The 18410-nt window shown below is 37.5% G+C and overlaps 1 protein-coding gene across 4 annotated transcripts in view; it reads right to left on the bottom strand.

Annotated features, from left to right (window-relative positions):
- ASTN2 (astrotactin 2) overlaps nucleotides 1-18410 on the bottom strand; it is a 7150955-nt gene that overhangs the window by 6944489 nt on the left and 188056 nt on the right. Inside the window, exon 2 of one of the 4 annotated variants that reach the window (XM_044057933.1) lies at nucleotides 2643-2695. The exons of the other annotated variants lie outside the window; for them this stretch is intronic. The gene's annotated coding sequence lies outside the window, so the exon portion shown is untranslated. The remainder of the gene's footprint in view (nucleotides 1-2642; nucleotides 2696-18410) is intronic. 4 annotated transcript variants of the gene reach the window in all.

Genomic DNA, 18410 nt, shown 5'->3' with positions numbered 1-18410 from the left:
CAGTTAATCATGTGGATTTAGTCAGCAATTCAGAGATACCGGATATAAACTTCCATCATCTGAAGGAATCTCTTCAATAGTGCATACTACTCATCTGTCTTTTGTTCGTATCAGAGCACTGAATGGGAATCCAGCTTGTACATATGAGAATAGAACCAACAGATCTATGCATGCCCAAAGTAAGTGGCAAAAATGCAACTCTTTGACCAAGTGCCATCCACGTGTACACTAAGAAAACAATGAAGAATTACACATTTATGTGATTACTAACCAGACCAAATCACTGTTCATGGCAGGAACTTCTTAAGTAATAGCATTTGAATCATGTATGTAATCCTGACTGTACATGCAATGAAATGGGAAAACCACACCCATGTGCATACATTGATGTAACTGATCAAAGAGAAAGTGCAACAGGTAGATTCATGAATTCTACACATGCCTCTAAGACTTAGTAATAGGGGAACAAAGTTAGAGGACAAATACTAACTTTGATCCCAGTATCTGATAGTTCAAGATACATCTTCAGGATGCAGCAGAGGAAAGAATCACTTAAAATGTGGCATGCATACCTATCTCGCTCTGGGACGATACATGCATGAGACAGGCCAGGCCACATAATGTGTTGCCAAAAATTACAATACACTATAGACTGCTTCAAAAGAAACAGGATTACGATCATCCAACATTAAAAAATGACTACTTAAGAAAAGAGGACATTGACATCTTAAGCAACCCATATTCTATTAAAATAAATTTTGTGGAAGTTCATCAATGGAATGCAAACCTTACAATATATTATGTTAACAATTGAAATACCAGATTATGGAATTCACTTCCTTTGAGAGTTAGATCAGTTTCAGAACACAGATTATGATCCTCTTTGCCAATAGGTGCAGCATCCTAATTATCTATAGGTCTTATGTCTGCTGTTGCAGAAATACTGTTACAAATATACGGAAATACTAAAGAAAATGTTCCCCATTAATGCTTTATCCATCACTAAAATTGTACACCACTGAAATGAATATTAGTCTAAAGGTAAGTAGACAAAAAGTACATTATAAATAGAAAATTATTTAATTATTGCATTTGTTGACCGGGAAAATCCACTGGGCCTGGAGGAGCCCATTTTCATTGGAGGCCTGGGGAGAAGGGCTTCACATTATCACATACAATTAAAATAAAACATTGTAGATACATGAATAAAGCACATGTAGTACTATATACAATAAGTTAGAACAATTGTTGATATATAAAAATGTACAAACAGTACAAAGGATAAGACAACTGGCAGATATGTATTCAGGATCAATATTCAGTAAGGAACAGATAGGTACCACTGCATAGAGCCGAAATCACTCTCAAGTTTTTAATGTATGCTAAATAATGCAACTTATTTTACTGTCTCAATGAAATAGCCTTATAATTTACATAAATGATTGACAATTATGTTCAAAAATGAATTAATGTACAGCAAATGTAATATACAATGTTAAGGTGATGGTTAACTCTTATGAAAATGTAAACAATTACATCTTTGCAGCATAATGGGTACTTGCTTGCCGCTTTTTATTTTTTTTTTTAATTTTATTTTTCTAAACCAGTTATTTACAACTTATTTCTTTGCTTTTCTGAAAAGCATGTAAACTTCAATTCAATGGCCCCTCACACATACATACTAAAAAGGCAGCTAAGAGCTTATGATTTTGCTGAATCATAATCACATAGTAAAGTTAATGATTGCAACATTTTCTTATCCAAGGTATACAAAACAGTATTTAATACTTTCAGGAGTTGGTGTACTTTCAGTCTTAAACTGCTCCGATAAACCCAGTTGGATTTTTATTTTAAGTACCAAATGCAGGTACAATCACTTCTTTTTAAAGCTACCTTAGCGTTGCATGCAAGAGCAGAATTCCACTGCAATGGTAAAGTCTTACCTATAGCACATGCACCTTCTGTTAATAAGTGTTTGCACCAACCTTCATATGCCAATTTCCACAAAGCAAAGCCAAAAACATAAAGGACAGCTAAACATTTTAAGTGCTAGGTTGTAACAGGCTATCACACAGTGCATTACTGACAGATGCAAATTCTACACAAAGTATTTCAAAGGCACTTATTCCATCAGTTAATACCTATGGTATGCAATATAATTAAATGACAAATTTAAAGTGCAATGTTTTTCAAGCATACAAGTTGTCTCAGTGTTAAAGGTATTTACAGAACCTGTAGGCTGCGTGTTCATTTCTGGATCCAGTAACATGAGAAGTATTAACAAACAATTCACCATTCTAAGCTTCTCAGACATTTTGGACTCTAACAAATTCATAATCTAGAAATTTAACTCCTAAAAGACAGTTTGATATACAGTGCACAACCACAACTTCTCTCTTCATAAGTTTATAGATTAGTACCAGGCTAAATGCTTTTGTCAGCCATTTTAAGCCTAGCCAGTTACCTCATGTGAGAACCAAATCCTGCACCTTGTGTCTGTAAAATAAGAACCTTAAACATTATGCCAACCTCCCACCAGTAAGAAATATTTGTAAGCTCCATTCATTTCAATTCACAAATGTCACTAATTTAATCATATAAAAACAGTATTGTCATTACCCAAGTGGTGAAAAATGCCATACCTTAGGTAGCCTGCACACATTTTGCAGCTCACAGCATTTTCTGAAAAATAAACCTAATAAAGTATAAAATAAACAAATGTTAATGTGCTGTGAGCAAAACTATAACTGTATAAATAGCAGTGTTATCCATAAGTGGTAATCTTTTCTGTGAAAGCAGGCAGCTCAGTCTTTTTCATAAGAATTACAATGCATACAATCCCCAAATTATATTGTTTGCTAAACTTTAACAAGCAAACCATCATAGCTTACAAACTATACAACTGAGACATATATTGTTAGACATAAGCTTCCACACGCTGTCAAGAAAATCATATACGAGTATAAGTTAACTGAGATATGTACAGAAATATTAATACACAATTGTATAATTTGCAAAATAAGCATTGGAAATCTATGAAGACGTGCAACTTGGGGTGTAAATATCAAAGACAGATTTTTACAACATCTAAGCTTTCACCTGATATCATGCAATGGTTTGTCGGTCTTTTTTTTTTTTTTGAAGTACAATTGTAAATATGTTTTATGTTTGTAATTACTTGCATCTAGCAATATCGCAACTATAGTGCAATTAAAAATGGATGGAGCCAATAAATTTCCTGTTTCCCACAACAGTATACAACACCATAACCTTCAATAACTTGGACTCTCCGTTGTGAAAAGAATAAATTATCAAATAGTGATAAACTGTTCTACCTTAAGGCATCCTAGATAAACAGTCTTGGTGTCATTTTGTTAAAAACTCCATGCACTTTCCAATACGGATTATTACCTGGTAAATCACTTAAAGACAGACCCCCTCCCCCAAAATAATAATAAACAGACAAAAAAGGTCTGGATGCATAAGGATCTATGGGGTGAACTGGAAGTACACAGAAAAGTGGTTTTGGGCTTGAATGAGTTAAAAGGAAAATAGTACAGCACCTATAGGACTCAGAAATAACAAGCAAAGTTTTCAGCAATATTATTTCAAAGGTTTATTTTGGCCAGCCTCTGCATTGCCAAGCGCATCCTGGACCAAATAACCAGCATGACATAATGTTAATCTGTTGTTACAACTGTTACGGCTAGATAAACGCTTTGCAGTGACTTGGTTATACGGACTGATCACTTAATACAGTGTTGCTTTAACTCCCTGTAGTTTTATAATCTGATGCCTTCAAGTCTTACCCAGCACAGAGATTAACTTAATTATCATCTGAGTAAAGTACCACTTATCAAAGTGCCTGTAAAGCTACACATCCATGTCTAAGTTAGAAGCATCTTGAATTCCGAAGATTAGCTTTTCAAAGCGGCAGGTGCAGATGGAGACGTATGAAGCTCCTAAATAAGTTGCTGTTATTTTACTTGCTCTGCTGTGTTGTTTATTGCTAATCTTGCCTCAGTGTCTTACAAAAACTCAAGATTCCCAGGGAAGTAAATTAGAATAAGTGCATTTTGCATCTCTGTGTAATTATATGTAGTATTTAAAAGCTTCAAAGCAGTTAAACTATTTAAATGGATTGCAAAGTTTAAAAAAAAAAAAAAAAAAAGTTTGGAAACAAAGAAATAAGACAATTTTAAATCAGTATGTGATGTCCCAAGTTAAAATTTACTTTAAACTATGAACAGAATATTAACTTTACTGTACATTCTTAGCTACGTAATATTCATAATGCATCAGTACCTTAAAATCAGAAATACTGCAACAAGATGATGTCAAACATTTAGATAAACTTAGATATGCAATTGTTTAGGACATACAACTGTTTAGCAGTTTTTGATATAGCTTCACTTATTTAAATTGCATTTAAAGCAGACATTTGGGTGATCTTTACTATGTATTATGTTTTGCTCAACATTATATGATTTAAACCATGAACATCAATTTAACAGAATGACAATCCCAAATAGCAGAGGAAGTTCGACATAAAGAAGTCTTCTTTGCACGCAAGCATATATCCTGACAAACGTTTGCTTGTACATTTTATTGAGAGAGAATGCCAATTCTTATCTAATGCCACTTAAAGGTGATACTGTACTCTTCTACACAAAGGATGAATCTGCTAACAGCAGGGATTTCTGAGAGCTGACTAAGACAGTAAAACATAGCCAAGATCATTCGGAGTAAGGGTGTGTCAAAAAGGAGTTCAGCTGTTCAGTCCCTGTGATTTACCTGCTGTCCCTTTTAAAATGTTAATGCCCTGTTGACTCCTAAGCCATACGCTATACTTAGTTAAGTAGGTCGTCATGTATATACCCTCATTCTGCTTTAAAGTGCTTAATAAAACATTGCTTCATCTTTCTTTGAGCACTGATGTCATAAAGCTCATTGTGATGAAAATGTGAAATGAAACATGCAGTTAACACTAATAACACAATCTGGGTAAAGGTATTTGATCAGACGACCAGTTATACGTGGGCATGCATGGTGAGAAGTGATGTGCAATGTTCTGTTTTCTTTACCTCGTTCTTGCCTATAAAATATGGATGCATCTGTCACGAGGTTGTAAATACGATTATATTACCAAAAGATGTGGCTGTATCAGTCTACAGATGTACAATATTTTCAGGGTACTGAAAACAGCACATTTTCCACGCGCTTTCCAGAAATGCGACGTTTAAAAGATTTCCAGCCTGATCACTTTTAATATGTACCAAAACAATTTTCACTAGTCTCATATTATGTTAAAGATGAAAACAATATGCCAAAGCCCATTATTGATCAACGCACCCTTAAAAAAAAAAAAAAAAAACACCGTTAGTCATCTTAATGACAAATGGTATAAACATAGTTAATATTTATTTTATTTATTTATTTTACATTTGTTGACCGGGATAGTCCGAATGGATGCATGTACATTTTCAGCAGAGGCCTGGGGAGAAAAACTCCAAGGGTAAGCAGATACAGCATTACATAATACCAGCATTACATATTACAGACTATTTACAGAGAGTACATAAGTAAGCAAGTTAAACAAGTTCCACAGGTTACAGTTAATCCTGAGCGGAAGTCAGGATTAAATTAAATTACACAGTAAACTGGTTAACAAATTTCTACACATTCTGGGGAGAGTTAGCCAGGCTTGATACATTGACATAGCCAGTTAAGTGACAAATGTTGTTTGAGTCTAGATTTAAATTGACCTAAGGTGGAAAGTAAGGTAATATCAGCTGGAAGAGAGTTCCAGGATCTACTTACAGAGTTTGCAAAGAGAGAATCACTGGCTGTGTTATTAATTTTGCTAGTCTGAATTAGTAGTTTATTAGAGGATTGAAGCGGTCTAGGATTGTTATAGGGGGTGATAGTATTTTTAAGTGCAGGAGTATTGTCCGGATTATAGAGGATTTTATAGGCCATAATCAATTGGTTATACTGGATTAGGCTGGGTAGTTCAAGCCACCCAAGCTGATTTAGATTGATGCAATGAGGTGTCCTAAAAGCCCAGTGGCAAACCTGGCAATGTGGTTGTAGCAAACTGAAAGTTTAAGGACAGTCTCGTTTAAATTCGAGAGCAGAGGGGATGCATACAGAAAGGTTGAAAAAAGGTGAAGGCGAGCTATGGCAATTTTATCTGGAGGGGTTAAGGAAGGCTTTTATTCTGTAAAGTGACCCTAGTTTTTTATTGATGGTTTTGATAGTTTGGTTAACATGTAGGTCAAATTTTAGATTATTGTCTATGTTGACACCTAATAGTTTTGTAGAGGGGTCAGGGGAGATTATTGTGCCATCATTTGATTTTATGGTAAAGGTGAAAGCGGTAGACCTACGTGTTGGTGAAAATAACAGCATTTTAGTTTTTTTGGGATTTAGGATCAGACAATGTTCAGAAAGCCAGTTTTTCTATTGTATTAAAGGTGGTCTGGGTAGCTGACCATAACTCTACTGGAGATGTGGCTGAGCAAATCAGAGTAGTCATCAGCATATTGGAGACAGCTGACTTGTGGGATGACAGTATAAACACCATTAATGAAGATGGAGAACAGCAAGGGCCCTAGTATAGAGCCTTGTGGTACTCCAAGGGTGTTAAGTAGAAGGTTAGAGAGTTTGCTCTGCCAGAGGACAGCCTGCTGTCGACCACTCAGGTAGGACTGAAACCAGTGAAGGGCTCCAGTATCTAGACAAAATGTTTGCAGGGTGTGGATTAAAAGTTGGTGATCAACCATATTGAATGCCTTAGAAATATCCAAAAAGAGGGCTGAGGATATATAATTATTGTTGCAATTATGGTTTATGGTGTTGGCAAAGGCTGGGAGGGCTGAAGTAGTGCTCTGATGAGGATGGAAGCCATGCTGAGCGTCTGCCATAAGGGGATTCTGGTTTAGGTGGTGCACGAGTTGTCTATGAATACATTTTTCCATAATTTTTGCAAGTGGAGAGAGTATAGCTATTGGCCTATAACTGGAGAATTCAGTAGAGCTGTCTCCTTTGTGAAGTGGGATTACATAGGATATTTTCCAGATGGTGGGAATTTTAGCTTCTACTATAGTTCGATTGATTAGTATGGAGATTGGGTAAGCAACAGCATCAGCTGATATTTATAGGTACTCGGCAGGGAGATGATCAGCAGAAGGTGTAGTGGGTTTTAATTTTTTGATCAAGGTTCGGATAAATGAAGTGGCGACTGATTGGAAGCTGAATGCGAGTAGGTTTCTAGGGGTGCTACTTTCAGGACCAGGGGAGCTAGGAGGTAGTTGGCTAGCTAGGGCTTGAATTGTCTCAGTAAAGAATTGGTTAACACTATTGGAGACATCTTCAGGGGTTTTATCAATAGTAGCAGCAGGGATTGGGGTTGAAGTTTGTCCAGGATCTAGTAGATTTAAGCCTGCCCAAAACTCGAGGGTTATTTTGATTTACTGTCTGTAAATTACAGTAGTATTGTTTTTTGTCTTGTAAAATTGAATTTTTGGTTTCGTTCCTGGATTGCCTGTATTTGTGATCTTGAGGGTCTTTAGAAGAATGCCATAAAGCCCATGCTTTGTTTCTAAGGGTAAGTTTGAGTTTAGACTCTATAGAAAGCCATGGCGCAGTTTTTGCCTTGGTTCTCTTTGAACGAACAGGTGCATGCAAATCAAGGATCTCAAGGAATTTGTTGTTAAAGTATGCTACTGCTTCCTCTAAAGGTGAGGTGTTTTAGAATAGACCAATTACATGAGTTTAGTTCTTGTTGGAATTTAGCAGGGTCAAAGTTTTTATTATTTCTAACCTTTCTGAGTAAGGGTTGTTGGGAATTAATGGTTTTCTGCTTAATTAAATATGTGAGAAGGTGACCGTAAGAAAGGGCCAAAGCTCCAAAGGCAAACCAAAACTTAAATCTGTGAGCGCTTTCATTCACTCAAATCAAATGAACTTCTTCAGACAAATTCAAACAGTAAAACCCCTCATTATATAACCAAAAAATCACATGACCAATATAATGCATTACAGCACAATTTTAAAACTAGTTGTTAAAAGGCATATACATATTTATAAAGATATTTACATATACTTCAAAAGGATTTTTAAGCACCAAGTGGAGAATTAATATATAAAAAACAATCATTGGTTGTGAAACAAATAATGTGAATGAATACAGGGTTCCTAGTACTTTTAACCCACCCTTGCATCCTACACTAGCACTTTTTGAAAACCTATGTGAAATTGATTTTAGAAATAAATTAAATTAAAGGGCTCTTATGCTCATGGGGGATTTCAAAAGAATATGACTAATGAAAATGTACTGGAACTAAATGCTCTGAGGCTTGCCAACATCAGAGTCATGAAGCCAGACAAGGGTGGGGGGCTAATATTTATGACTAAGGATGATTATAACTGTAGAATGGAAGAAATGCTGAAACAGGACAGTTACGAAATGAACTTAATGCAACATACAGGAAAATAAGAGGTTAAATTAATGATTTATTTATTTGCTGTCAAATAGACTTGGATATGTTTAAATATTTAACATCAACACCTATCACATGTGTTATCTTTGGCACTCCAAAGATTCATAAGAATCTGGCTAACCGTCCTCAACGCCCCATAATTGATGGGAGAAATTCAGCCACGTATGCTTGTGCTAAGGTAGTTGATGGTATCTTGAAAAAATATGTAACACCAAATTTGTAAGGACTCCTGGTCATTTTTAAGGAACATGAATAATCAGGAATGTAGTGAAGAGCTCAACTTTTTAACTGTGGATGTGAAAGACCTTTATAGAGTCATCCCCCACAATTTAGGAATTTAATGGATAGTAGATGTGTTAGTAGAAAGAGGTGCCCCAGCAAATGAAACTAGATTAGCTGAAGAACAAGTTTTTCATGTTTAATGGTACATACTACCTACAGAAAAGGGGAGTAGCTACGGGGTCTCCATGTGGCGGTAGATTCACCAACTTAGTTATGGTCTTCTGGGAGCACCATTTTGTGTATAACAGAAGTAACATCAAAGATAAAATCATGCATTATACACAATTTTTGGAGGATATATTTATGATCATAAATGGAGATGAAACTATAGCTAAGGAAATAGTGGATGAAATGAATGCCAGCACATCCTTTCCGGAATTCACATTCAATTTTGACAGTGTAAAGATTGCTTACTTGGATGTGGAATTAACTAAGGATATTTTTAGCGGGATGCTATTTATCTAAAATTCATAGAAAGAAACCCTATTCGAACTCATTACACAAGCTGCCATCCACAATACCAGAAAGAATCTATAATCAAAGGTCAGCTGGTTAGGACAGCACGCATGATCATCTTGGATAGAGAATTCATGAAGGAATGCAATAATTTAAAACAAATGTTTGAAAGAAGGTGCTACCCAGCGGTGTTACTGCAGGGACTCATAAAAGAAGTGCAAATAAAAAGGGAGGGGCACTTCTCACCCATTTTGGGACCATCAGCTTTATTAGGGTATATGCTTAGCACTGCCACCACTGAGGGTAATAGTGCTGACATAAATAAGCCAATGCACAGTAATAACACTAGGGATAAGAACGGATAGATTGTCAGCTTACTTACTACATATACATCTTATGGTGAGTTCATAAGGGGCACCCTGTTAAAAACTGGTATCCTTATGGAAGAGACAGATCTTCGATCTAAATTGGGCGCCCTACCAAGAGTTGTGTATAGAAAAGGAGCTAAATTTAAAAAATATATTAGAGAAATAGCATCAATTGTACAACAGGAACTCAGGAATGGTTAAATGTGAAACTTGTGCCTATTGCAGGTACATAGACATAGGTAGGAACTATACAATTGCTAAAAGGCATTTTTCACTCACTGCTACATATGACCGTAACTGTAAAAGTGAGGTATATTTGGCAAGATGTCATCTCTGTCTGGCATTTTATATCAGAAAACGATTGTAGATTCAAAGAAAGAATTTATGAACACACTTGTAGTAAAAATAGAAACAGAGAAAATAATGCTTTGGCCAGCCACATTAGACACAACCCTGAACACCACTTTAAATTTAAAGTGATCGACCAGGTGATGGAGGGCCCTAGAGGTGTGCATACATCCCTTTTACTCGAAAGACAAGAGTTATGATGGCAACTTACCTTAAATGCGCATAGTTACCCAGGCCTTAATGAGCAGTGTTTTGTTATGTGTTTACTCAAACTTAAAAGTTTATTACGCTGAATGAATTTATGAAATTCAGTATAGAATGTTCTTATAAAAAGATAATATAATATTTTATGTACTTCTAGGTTTGTATGGATGCACCTTTTTGATTATTATTCTCCACTTTGTGCTTACAAATTCTTTTAAAGTATGTGTAAATATCTTTATAAGTATGTATATGCCTTTTAACAATCCGTTTTAAACGTGTGATGTAATGCATTTTATTGGTCATGTGATTCCTTGGTTATATAAGGAGGGGCTTTACTGTCTGAATTTGTCTGAAGAAGTTAATTTGATTTGAGAGAACGAAAGTGCTGACAGATTAAAGTTTTGGTTTGCCTTTGGAGCTGCGGCCCTTTGTTACTTATTTTATTAGTGCTTTATTTGTTGTTTTTTCGATAAACATTGTTAACCCAGCTTTAGGAACTCAGGATAAAGACTTGACCGATTCCCTAGTCTGAACAGTTTAGCAATTCAGATTCAATATGACATTCAGTGTAACTCGCTTATAAATGCACACAAAAGATGAACCTAATTGTTACCAAACTGGCAAACATATCACAGCATAAATCAGTAAAATATGGTTTTAGAAACACATAAGCATAAACGGTTACATTTAAATGTGATTCAAAGGACCCACATGAACAACAGAACAATTTTTGCCACTAGAAGCACATTTGTCGATTTGGTTTCACATATTTATTTTATTAATTAACTTTTTCTCAAAATTACCCACACTAAAGCTCAAGAATGCAGAGATCTAGAGGATGTCGTCGCAATTACTGGACACAAATCAGAAGATATCCCGATTGAGTGCATGCTTATATGGGTTACTACCCCAATCACCCACTGTTGCACAGAACACAACTGCAGGCAAGTTAGAGAATGCATATTTACAGCAATTGGCAAACAGCATCAAGACTGTGAGCTGGAGTTAACATAGTACATGGTTTGATTCCTTTAGCCTCATTTGCATTCTGTACTAGAAAATCGGATCTGTATCACCAAATAGAAAAGTCATGTAATCAAACAGCATTTCACATCGAACTGCCATTCACTAAAGTGTTTATAGCAAGATCACTGTAGTGCGATCTATGAGTTCGGTATATATAATTTCTGGGGACTGTGAGGGCACAGCCCCCTCCTCCCAAGAGAGACTTCGATAAACGGCATTTTCAATGTTAATGTCACTCGATTACAAGACTTTTCAATGTGGTAATAGAGACCAGAGGAAATCACTTAACTAATAAGTGCTTTGAGCAGCAGGGAATTTGGCTCAGGCTCTTCAATGATCCCTTAAGCTGCAACCCTATTGACTACCTATGAAACTATATGCAGTAACTGTCAGAGATGTGGAAGGAAACTTTAACAACTTGTGAAAGACAACATGAAGACACAGAAAACATGCAGAATATGAATACAAACTAACCCTGCTAAGAAAAAAAGTAGACAGAGTTGAGAAATAGCACTGCTAAACACTTGAGAAACTGTACCACCATATTTAATCGGTTTAAATGGAAGATTTTTTACTGTGTTTATGAATATTGACCAACCTACAGCCATAAGGAAAAGAAAATGATCGGTCTGATAAACTGGAGCTTTTCTCTGAGTTAATCACAGTGAGAAAACCAAACGATTGACTATTATAAAGCATCAGAAGATTTATTAAATTATCATACCTGTTCTGCTATTTTGAGCAATACTTAAGGTTTATCAGTCTAATAATAAACACTAAATATTCAGTGAAAGTCTTTTTTTTTTTTTTTATTAAACATTTTGGTACTTTTATGAAGCATGACCACAGAATGGAAAAGCCTCAACTCTGAGCTGGCATCTCAAGCCCTGGAGCAGTTGCTGCTATGAAATACAAAAATTATGAAGCTAAGCCTACCTGTTTCTCAAGGTGGGGGATGCTGTATGTCTAGAGATTGGAAATCGCTGAAAAGTACTTTACACATGAAGTATACAGGTCTACAGAGGAGACATCTCTTACAAAAATAAAACAAAGGTCTGACCATTTAATACCAAACCTTTTGGAGGACTGCTGGCCTGCAGAGAATAACGAAGTAGCATAAATAAGCAAGACTCCAGAGGAAGGAAACTGGTCCTGCAACCAGTACTCAACCCTCACCCACTGGGGAGGGTAATGTGGTTTCTAGTTAGCAGCACTGCAGGGAATTTAGGTAATTGTACAGATGGCAAGATATTTTCATGTCTACTGGGGATTGCCAGCTAAAGAGCAAAAACTGAAATATATACAACGTTGAACAAGTATGTAGTAGAGTAATAGGGCAAAACAAAGCTGAAGTGCATATGTATATACTACTACTCAGTCATCAGCAAACATTTATAAAAATCAGTAGTTCTGACGGTGCTTCTCTATCTGGAAAATGCAAGAGATGTGAATTTATAGTTAGAAGCTTCCCTGATAACGGTAAGGGATCATATCAGGTGCAACGTGTTTTTAGTTGCGAGAGTGAAGGGGTGATGCATGGACTCGGATGTCCTTGTGGTAAATTTTACATAGGGGAAAGCAAAAGAAGTTTTTCCATAAAGCTGAGGGAACATGTCACAGACCTTAAAAAAAGGAATGAGACCCAATCCCATAGCTGTACATCTTCAAAAATTCCATAATGGAGATCCATCTGGGTTGCAAGCAACAGTTTTGGAAAAAGTACAAAATGAACACACACATTTATGTGATATAAAGAACAAATTGTGAAAGAGCCGCTTTTTATTTTAAAGTTCAATACTCTTTTCCCCAAAGGTCTTAATAGGGAATGTAACTGGAAATGTTTCTTGTGAGGGTTTTTTTTTTTACTTGTTTGACTATAGGTACTCCCCACTTCAGCAATTATACAATTAAAGGGTGTGTATGTGTGTGTGCCTTCTGTGGAAGGTTGGGCGCCGGGCTGGCAACTTGACACCGTAAAACTCCACTGCCAATCATAACCGTACAGGTCATCCACTGTGGCAATCCCTATCCGGGAAAAGCCAGAAGAAGAAGAAAATCGAATGGTAAATGACTATACTCTGCAAAGGAGTGATTTACCCCAGATGGTAGAGATTAAAAAAAAATCTAATAAAGTCTTTAAAGTTTTCAGACTGCTATCCTTCTCATATTGTGTGGTTTTGCTAAACACTTATAATCACTTTGCATATGTCACCAAAATAAGCAACTGTAATGGGGGCAATAGCTATAGTACTGCATCTGTTTATGAGGGGCAGACAGACAACTAAAAACACAGAACAGGATGTGGTAAAGATGATAAATCATAAAAGAAAACATAAAGAATGCTATTCAAGACTAGAGTGTGGCTGCATGGGTACAATTATATATATATATATATATATGTATATATATATATACACACACATATACACACAAACATATATATATATATATATACACACACACACATATATAAATAACAAATTCATACAAATATATAATGTATATACGAGTATGTGTGTGTGAATATCTCTCTCTATATATATATATATATATATATATATATACACATATATAGTATATATATATATATATATATATATATATATATATATATACACACACACACACACACACACACACACACACACACACATATATATATATATATATATATATATATATATATATATATACACACATATATATCTAATTTTGCCATCAAAATGTCGTAAGACAGTTACATGAACATGAAAGGTCAAATGTCATTCTTCCAATGTTTTCTAACATCGATTTTTAAAACGTTTGAATCCACAACAGAAAATGTACACTAGCATTTGCTGTTGTGCAGTCGTCACCAGGATTTACCTCGTATCATGCTTTTTGGCCCAAAAACCCAGGCTGAACCACAAAGGGAGGGGGAGTGTCCATATTCATCAAGGATACCCAAACCTCTAGGTTAGTGTCAACTCATGAAGCATCGGAGACCATCCAGGTGCAGCTAACAGTAGGCAAAACTGCTATACAACTGGTTGCATGTTACAGACAACCCTCCCAATCTCAAGAACCCCACTCACCCTTCCTGAAGACATTGGAAGATATGAATGTCTCACCAAATACCATCATATTGGGAGACTTCAACTAACCTAACAGACTGGGTGCACTATTCTAGCCTTAACACTCTAGCCCAAAGGTTCCTGGAATTCATAAACTCAAATGCAATGGAACAGCTAGTCACCTCTCCCACAAGGGGGGATAATATACTAGACCTGATCACCACAAACATAAGGACAAAATGCTCCACACCAGAAGTATTGCCCTCATTGGTGAGATCTGACCACAAACTAATCACCCTGGATATACATTTACCACCTCCACCCCCAGCACAAAAGACTACAGTGAGAAACTTCTCAAAAGCAGACTTTACACTTCTCAAGACTGAGATGGTATCATTTAAGCCCTCAGGGCCAATGGAAACCACATCCCACAATGCTGAATCCTACACAAATTCTTTCTATGGACATCTCCAAGAATGCATGGATTGTGCAATCCCAAACAAAACCAAGACCCTCTCCACCAAAGGAAAGCATCCTGTCTGGTGGACCCCAGCCATAAACAAATTGTATAACAAAAGAAGGAAGCTACTGCAAGACAGAGCAAAATCCCATAAAGGGAAGGCATCTCTGATCAGCACTAGTAGAAAGCTACGTTCTCTCATAAAAATATCCAAGGCCAACTTTGAGAGAAAAATCGCCAAGGACACTAAAGATAACCACAAGGCATTCTTCAGTTATGTTAGAAACCTGGGCGGAAACACTCAGATATGCTCAGAGTTAGTACACAACGACAAAAAATTTACCAAACCCACAGATATTGCCAACATTCTGGCAGACAGGTTCAGTGCAAATTTCTCCCCTCCCTCACCTCCAAAGAAGAAATACTCATCCCAGCTGAATGTAACCTCCCTGTCATCTCTGATGTCCAGGTGAGACTCGCCCTCAACAAAGCAAAAAACACAGCATCTATGGGACCTGATGGTATCCCCGACTGCGTGATACATGAACTCCAAGAGGAGCTAAACCCGCATATAAAAATCTTATTTAACCTTAGCCTTACTACAGGATATGTACCTGAACACTGGCATACAGCAACAGTGGTACCACTCCACAAGGGAGGCTCCACTACAGACCCTGGGAACTACCGCCCCATAAGCTTGACCAGCCTGGTTTGCAAAGCTATGGAAAAAAATATTATGGAACTCAAACAATGACATTGGAGACCTACAGACACTTGATCCCACCCAGTCTGGCTTTGTAAAAGGCAGATCCTGCCTTTTGAACCTGGTTGACTATTTTGAAACGGTCACTAGAGCCATTGATGAGGGCAAAGCAGTCCATATAGCCTACCTGGACTTGGCTAAAGCCTTCGACAACAGCTTAAAAGTAAATCCATATGTCACAAGATGGGTTGCAAACTGGCTAAAGAACAGAACCCATAAAGTCAAGATTGCGGGAGCCATGTCAGACTCAAAGCTAGTCACAAGTGGTGTCCCACAGGGCTCTGTCCTGGGACCCCTCTTGTTTGGCATTTACTTCTCAGATGTGAAAGCAAACATGGGAGGGTTGTGGCTGACAAAGTTCGCAGATGACTGCAAACTAGGCACCATAGTCAATACACCAGCTGATACATACATCCTACAGAAAGGCCTCACCGAAATAGACAACTGGTGCCGGAAACACAGCCTTAAACTGAATGCCAAAAAATGTATGGTCATCCCCTTTGGGAAAAACAAAATACCGACAAATTATCACATAAACAGTAAGCCACTGAGTACCGAAAAAGTAATCCGAAACCTGGGGACCCAAGTTGATAGTGACCCCTCATTTGACACCCACTTTGCCAAAGTGGTTAGAAAGACTTTCTACCTTGCCCTCCTTATCATGAAGGGGTTCACATCCAGATCAAAGGAGGTCATCGTGCCCCTGTACTCCTCCCTTATCAGGCCCATGATTGAGTACAATGCCCCATTTGGTATGTACTTCACACGGTATTTACAACAGCTGGAGACACCCCAGAAGTACCTCACCAAGAGGATCAAGGGTTTCCAACATATGTCATATGCTGCCAGGCTAAAAAAATTCCAGCTCTATTCAGCAGCATACTGCCTGCTCAGACGTGATCTGTGCCTGACATACAAGGCCATGTCCAACCAGGAATTGATGGACATGCTCCACCTCAAAAAATCAAAATGCATAAGAACCACGAGAGCCAAATATTTAAACCTCAGTACAAACATGAATAGAACATGCTGGAGGGACAGATTCATAACTCAGAGGCTTCCCATACTCTGAAACAAAATCCCAGTCCATGTTAGGCAGAGCCCCCCACTGACTCTCCAAGAGAAATCTTGACGAGTGGATGGGAGATCGTAGGTTTACCCCGGGGGTCACCCCTGTATCGCTACTTAACAGAGGCACAGTAAACTAATTTTAATAAGTAAGGGGGTCTTCAATGTGTCACCATTAGACAAAGGCACAGTATTCTAAATTTACTCTATACACCTTAGTACCACTACATAGGGTGGCGAAAGACACATCTCTAGGGCTAGGCTTGCAAATGCCTCAGGGCAGATAGCATAGTACTAAACTATGAAACTATGAATGGAGATCACACTATAGTGGGGAACGGGAAATTTACTCTCTCTCTCATTGCAGTATAATCTCATAATTAGTATACACAAGACGAAGGGGTGTGGGTGCACAGCCCACCAGATACAGGGTGCAGGGGGGCTTGTCCACCTGAAAAACATTAGTAGGACATAACCGGAAGTCCAGTCAGATTCGAGAAAGTCAATATTCCTGAGTTGTCAGCTTTACAAAGTTAAACACATTTGGTTATGTATATACATACATGTATTATGATTAAAATTTTATACATACACATGTATACACACATACGTGTATGTGTATATATATATATATATATATATATATATATATATATATATATATATATATATATATATATATATATATATATATATATATATATATATATATATATATCATCATAATCATCTTTCAGCTGTTCCCGTTAGGGGTCACCACAGTAGATCACCCGTTTCCATTTCTTCCTGTCCTCTGCATCTTGCTCTGTCACACCAACCACCTGCATGTCCTCTCTCACCACATCCATAAACCTTATCTTAGGCCTTCTTTTCCTGTTACCTGGTAGCTTCATCCTTAGCATCTTTTTCCCAATATACTCAGTGTCCCTCCTCAGCACATGTCCAAACCAACATAATCGTGCCTCTCTGGCTTTGTCTCCAAACCTTCCAACCTGGGCTGACCCTCTAATATACTTATTCCTAATCCTGTCCACCCTCATCATACCCAATGCAAATCATAACATCTTTAATTCTGCCACATCCAGCTCAAACTCCTGCTTTTTTGTCAATGCCACTGTCTCCAACCCATATAACATAGCTGGTCTCACTACCCTCTTGTAGACCTGCCCTTTCCCTCTTACAGGTAGTAGTCTGTCAGTCACAAATAACTCCTGACACTCTTCTCCACCCACTCCATCCTGTTTGTACTCTCTTCTTCACCTCTCTTCCACACTCACCGTTACTCTGAACTACTGACCCCAAGTATTTAAAAACTCATCCACCTTCACCACCTCTACTCCTTGCATCCTCACCATTCCTCTATCCTCCCTCTCATTCACACACATATATTCTGTCTTAGTCCTGCTGACCTTCATTCCTCTTCTCTCTAGAGCATATCTCCATCTCTCCAGGGTCTCCTCCACCCATTCCCTATTCTCACTATAGATCAAAATGTCATCTGCAAACTAGTCCACGGGGACTCCTGTCTGCTCTCGTCTGTCAACCTGTCCATCACCACTGCAAATAAGAAAGGGCTCAGAGCGGATCCTTGATGTAACCCCACCACCACCTTAAATGCATCCGTCACTCCCACCGCAGATCTCACCGCTGTCAAACTTCCCTCGTACGTGTCCTGTACCACTCTTACATACTTTTCTGGCACTCCTGACTTAATCATACAATAGCACAACTCCTCTCTAGGGACCCTGTCATTTGCTTTCTCCAAGTCTACAAAAACACAATGCAACTCCTTCCGACATTCTCTGTACTTCGCATCTGTAGTGCTCTTTCCTGGCATGAAACCATACTGCTAATCACCAATCATCACATCCCTTCTTA

Source organism: Protopterus annectens, chromosome 16.part0 (genome assembly GCF_019279795.1).
Source record: "Protopterus annectens isolate FY-2018-M chromosome 16.part0, PAN1.0, whole genome shotgun sequence".
In the NCBI taxonomy this organism is placed as follows: domain Eukaryota; kingdom Metazoa; phylum Chordata; order Ceratodontiformes; family Protopteridae; genus Protopterus; species Protopterus annectens.
Note: the sequence above shows the minus strand (reverse complement) of the source record. Positions and strands in the feature narration are given on the sequence as shown.